Here is a 6,540-nt window from a genome sequence, read left to right as displayed (position 1 = left end):
CACTATCTGGTATACTCACGACTCTGTAAGGATTATTTTCCCCACCTATCGGCGAGTTTATGTTTTCCTTGAAAACCAACTTTCCTTACACCTTAACACCCTGTCTTTGAGTCTCGCACCTTTCTGTCATATCTGGTTTTGTTTCGAGCAGCACTTTTCCGTGACTCCTCTAGACCAATTTGATAAGTATACTCCATCCCTCCCCTTAGTTTAGTGGCATAGGTGTGATGATTTGCACCCTTGTCCTGGTTTGGTGATTTTAACCCCAGGAACGCATCCACAGATAAACGGGGGTGCCAACCAAACATCAGGTAATGGGGTGAGAAGCCTGTCGAATCATTCTTAGTAGCATTATACGCCTGAACAAGAGGTGCGACATAAGGTTTCCAGTCGGATTTCTTGTCTTCCTCCAATGTGGAAAGCATTTTGATTAGAGTTTGGTTGAATCGCTCAACCGAACCATTGCCCATGGGGTGATATGGGGTAGTTCTTGTTTTTTTCACTCCTGCCAGTTGGCACAGCTCCTTAATTACCCTACTCTCGAAATTTCTACCCTGATCACTGTGTAATTTCTCTGGAAAACTGTAGTACACAATAAAGTGTTCATACAATGCTTTGGCTGTGGTATGAGCTGATTGGTTGCGACAGGGAATAGCCTGTACGTACCTGGTGAAATGATCTGTCATCACCAACACATTCTCAAAACCACCTTTCGACCTTTCCAGAATCAGGGAGTCGATGCACAACAGTTCCATGGGTTTAAAAGTTTCTATAGGGACTAAGTCTGCCACTGTTCTTACTCGAGTTCGCAAAATGCAACGCTTACATCGTTCCACCCAGGCGTTCACAGCATTTTCAAGGCCTGGCCAATAGAATCTATGCTTTGCCAGCCACAATGTTTTCTCTCTGCCCTGATGACCTACGTCACATGGACCCCTTTAAGTGCATACTGATGATAAGCTGGAGGGAGCAGTAATTGTTTCACTTCTTCACCCTCAACACTAGCGATTCTATAGAGAATACCATTTTCATAATAAAGGCGTTTTCTCTCCTTAAGAAATTTAAGGACCTGTGTAGGTTCTTTCCTAAGTACTGCTTTCCTGGGAAAAGGATCGCTAGTGAAGAGCTCAATAACTCTGCCTATCACGCTATCTTGCCGTTGAGCAGCTTCCCAGTCAACTTTGCCAAATTCTTCCCCTACTCCGGCCTCCTCCTCGGCCGTAGGAAGGACAGAGTATTGGGATAGATACTCGGCCAATGGAACCGACACTAGAGCTGCTTGACAAATGGCTCTCACTTCCTCTGAAAATAACTGAGGCTTGCGTGACAAACCATCAGCATTCAACCTGCCTGCTCTATAGTTGATGGTGAAATCATAGCTTGCTAGTGCTGCGACCCAGCGGTAACTTGTAGCAACCAGCTTTGCTTTTGCAAGTACATAAGTGAATGGGTTGTTGTCTGTTATCACTTCAAATTTGGTACCATAGAGGTAGTCATGGAATTTGTCAGTGACTGCCCATTTGAGAGCTAAGAACTTATGTACTGGGTATTTTTTTTCACTGGGTCTGAGACCACGACTAGCATAGGCTATTACCCTCAACTTACCCCCTTGTTTTTGATATAACACCGCGCCAAGACCAGAACCACTAGAGTCGGTATGAACTTCAAGAGGCAATTAATAATCAGCATACCCAAGTACAGGGGTATTTACTAGCATTTCTTTGATTTTGTCAAATGCGTTCTGCTGAGATTCACCCCAAATCCACTTTGCGGGTACTGGTTTGATCTTGTCCTCGGGCTTTTTTTTTGTACCATGGCCTTTCAACAATGAGTTGAGAGGCTCGACAATTTTTGAATAGTTCTTGATAAACCATCTTTAGTACCCTGAAAAACCAAGTAATTGTCCAAGTTCTTTAATATTTTTGGGCTCGGGCCAGTCTGTTACTGCCGACGTTTTTTCGGGATCTGTTCTAATGCCATCCTCAGACACTACATGGCCAAGGTAGGTGACACTAGTTTTAAACAGTTCACATTTTGATGCCTTTAATTTCAGACCATGTTGTTTAAGTTTGGAAAATACTGACTCTAAACTTTTAAGATGGTCATCAAAAGTTTTAGAAAATATCAGTATGTCATCTATAAACACTAAGCACTCCCTCAAATGCATATCTCCCATGCATTTCTCCATGAGGCGCTGGAATGTTGCAGGAGCGTTAGTTAAACCAAACCCCATTCTATTACACTCATATAAGCATCTTTCCTAGTATGAGAATTGAGCATTCTGTAATCGACACAGAAGCGAAGGGACCCATCTATTGTTCTTACCAACACTATCTTGGAAGAAAATTGACTATTTGATTCCCTCACCACACCAGCCTCTAGCATATCCTTCACATGCTGTCGTACTTCTTTGTACATTCCCGGTGGAACCCTACGATAAGGCTGTTTAAATGGTTTCTCGTCCAATAATTCTATCTGATGCTTAGTCAAATCAGTTTTACCCAGATCTGAGGGAGAAGTGGAGAATATATGGGTCCAGTTTGCAAGTGTTTCCCTCACTTGAACTAGTTGATCCCCATTTAAATTACCTTCCTTTACTAGGACCCCTAACTCTTCTGGCACAGACTTTTGTACTGTGGTGTCATTGGTCCAAATCGATGAATCTGATTTAAGTGGTGATAGTTTGTCAGCTCAAAGTCCGATCGATCTCCGTATATCCGACCACAGGGAGGGTATGGTTCTGTGTGAGGAATGACAGAAGTATGCGGGAAATCACGACGGGTGGTGACATCGTTACACGCTTTAACGTAGACAACATAACAGGTTCTTTGTATATCACTAGTGACGACATGGTAGTGGTGGGGATGGAGGGATGAATGCAATTGTACACTACAGACGGACCGGACGGTATCGGCAGGAGTGGGCGATCCCCTTAGACAGGTAGCAGTATATCCTCATCACATGACGTCATGTACACAGACCTGGGATGTAGCTGCTGTTGCCCGCGATCATATAAGTTTTTATGATTACATGGATGGTAGGGAACCAGGCAAGCAAACGTCCGTCATCGTGATGGATAAACACCTAAACCTGAAGTTTTGCTGTAAAGAAAAAGGTACGAGGAGAACACACGATATTGACACTCAGTCATCAAAGTTTCACCCGTACGATGTTTGTTTTGATGGAGCTGGTGATGTCCTTGTAATTGAGTATGTCACCAAGTCAGCAGTACTAATTGACAGTAATACTTGGCGTTATGTGAGGACTGTTTGTGTATCAGTCTACCAGATGACGTCATACTCTGGGTCGGACACGAGAATGATAAAATGAAAGTCATCAAATACAAGTAGACGTTTGAGATGTTTCTATGTTGTCAAAGGCATTACTATATACAGATATTCCCACTTTACGTAACCATGGTGACAATAAACACGCGTAGAGTAGGGTGATCTTCAGTCATAGCCATTGTAGGACAAATGATGAAGGGCAGTCGTATATATAGAGACTGCATGGCCATACTCAACCGTGGGCCGCCGGTTAGATTACCCCATTGACAGTGAGTAGGTATGGTTGATTCCGGTCTCTTTCGACATGAAATACATCTAGAGTGTAAGACAGTGAGTAGGTATGGTTGATTCCGGTCTCTTTCGACATGAAATACATCTAGAGTGTAAGACAGTGAGTAGGTATGGTTGATTCCGGTCTCTTTCGACATGAAATACATCTAGAGTGTAAGACAGTGAGTAGGTATGGTTGATTCCGGTCTCTTTCGACATGAAATACATCTAGAGTGTAAGACAGTGAGTAGGTATGGTTGATTCCGGTCTCTTTCGACATGAAATACATCTAGAGTGTAAGACAGTGAGTAGGTATGGTTGATTCCGGTCTCTTTCGACATGAAATACATCTAGAGTGTAACATTGACTGGTTATGTAAGCACATTCAGGTACTGTGATGTAAAATTCTGCATTGACATTGTCGGGATATCACGGCATTAATTAAACATTATTTGTGTGTGACACTTCTATACATATTGTGATTAAGTTTTGCACGCTCAACAATTTGATACATTACAATTATTACAATTTAAAAAAAAAAGATGTATTCTAAAGTTTATTATTACTTTTTTAAAGTATAAGTTCAGTTGGTGTGTGAACACTTGGGTTCAAAACGGTAAACCCGATATACCGCCAAACTCGTTATACCGCCAAAATCACAGAGGACAGACAGTGGCGGTATAACGAGGTTTTATTGTACTCAGTGTGCCTCCATCTAGGCTAACACGATTAATAATTGTTATAAACTAAACAAAGATTATTTCAAGGGAGCTTAGAGCAAAGTCAACCACGATGTTGTACCAACACCCCAATCGATGGAAAACCAATCACTAAAGGCCCATCTACTATACTGCAGCGACTTAAAATATGAACTGTCATCAAAAGTTAAAAGCAGAAGTTATGATTTTCTGGTCTTTAGTTCAGTTCGGTAAAACCATATGTATTAGGTTGGATGAAGCAGGCCGTCAATTAATATTTCTTAATCTAATCATAATATGCGACTTGTATTAGAAACATAGATAATATGTTGTTTTATAAAGAAGTTGTGACGTTTGTGTATTCTATACAAATGTTTCCATAACGTGTTCATTTACAGATATGACAATCCGTACTATTGTAGATAAATAAATTGGGATGACTTCTTTTCAAGGCAAATCGAATTCTAATTTTCTAAATCATTGGTTCTTTGTGATACTGTATAACATGAAACGTTCGTGGTAAATTGATGTACTTGACTACTCTCTGTTTATATGGGGGTATCCACTAAAGTTTGTACCATGAAACGATCTTAATTGCCTCAGGCCACGAAAGAAATACCCACCAATATTTTATGTGATACAGTATATTTCTATATTATTGAAAATTATATTTAAACACTGAAAACAAAAAATATGTCTATCTCCTTTGCTTATATCTATATATAACATTGCTACACCAAGTGCACTGTGAAGTTTGGTTTTGTTTATTTTGAAATAAATAACTAACGTTTTCAATAAAGTTATTCCATGTTTATTTAATCACTATAATCATGTCGATTCATTTTTCGTCGTTATACAAAATGTACTTTAAAAATGTAATAGATATCGCTCGTAATGTATAATATCAATAGATATCGCTTGTATTTTGCTCGGAAGAATTTACATATGTCTTTCTTTCTTGTACAGAAATATCAATACTCTTGCGTACTCGTGAAATGCATATCATATTCAACAGGAAAACATTAGGCTAGATATTCATTTTAGAAAAGTAGTTCACAATAATATTTTAAACTAAGATACTTTTCGTCGCCTCGGAAGAACACCACATGCACAAAAGATTTTCTTCTGTCTTAATGATAGAAGTTTTTAAACATATCATTATAATTTCATATCATACTTATAGTTAGCCGAATCTAAGTCTGTGTAAATTTGGATTCTTTTGACCATTTAAACGGCGTTAATTAAATCAGTTAACCTTCAAGTAAGTAATCAAAAGTTTACAAAATATTATTTACCATATACCAAAATAATTTGTTGGATTTTTTGTATATACATCGACTGTATCTGATATGTTATATTGATGTTAAGGCCTATACATGTATTGATTTCATTTACATTTTCATGTATGTTGCTACGTATCTTGCGATTCAAATGATATTACCGTTCAACACATTATAAAGTTTCTCTCATCTCTGGCGGCGTTTTGTGCTAGTAGATTAAAAAATATATTTAATAGAATGTGTCATAAAGAATATTTAGGTAGTAACTATGTGTGGATGTTATTATGCTGCTATCCTAGATTCCTCTTTGAGAACGTTTGAATAGATTTAGTTGGCAGGTATCATCGATAAAGCAGAGGGCTATTGTCTTTTGGTGCGATTTCTATTTTCCTTGTATTTTTACAAGGGTCGCCCTAATGTATCGATTTTTATTTCAATTTTATCGATATGTTACCTTCCATGGCAATTTAACAATGTCAAATTAGTACTCCATGACAAGATAATAACGAATATTAACATATCCTTTTTTTAAATTTCCTCTGTATCAATTTATTACTGGACACTGTTACATTGGCAGTGATACTAAACGTATTTGGAATGAAATGATATTTGAGGAACTCTATTATTATTATTAAATAACTACTACTCACTACGATTATCATTTTACTATTTACACACAAACGTTACAATGGCATTCAACAGGGAGACCTACTGTAATCGTCTCTTTTTGTTTTAAAGAAACAGGGAACTCAATACCTACAGTACTGTAATAATCATTTTACCTTTAAATGTTTCCAAATGTTATTGGAATTCAACAGGGATACCTACTGTAATCAATTTTGTTTTTAAATATTTTGCAAATGTCAAATTGGAATTCAACAGGGATACCTACTGTAATATTTTTTATTAATATTTTGCGAATGCTAAATTGGAATTCAACAGGGATACCTACTGTAACCACTTCTTTATTTTTTTTTAAATATTTTCCCAAATGTTACAATGGAA

This window comes from Mizuhopecten yessoensis, unplaced genomic scaffold (genome assembly GCF_002113885.1).
Source record: "Mizuhopecten yessoensis strain PY_sf001 unplaced genomic scaffold, ASM211388v2 scaffold5913, whole genome shotgun sequence".
In the NCBI taxonomy this organism is placed as follows: Eukaryota; Metazoa; Mollusca; class Bivalvia; order Pectinida; family Pectinidae; genus Mizuhopecten; species Mizuhopecten yessoensis.
The sequence above is the reverse complement of the archived record's forward strand: the minus strand, read 5'-3'. Positions refer to the sequence as shown.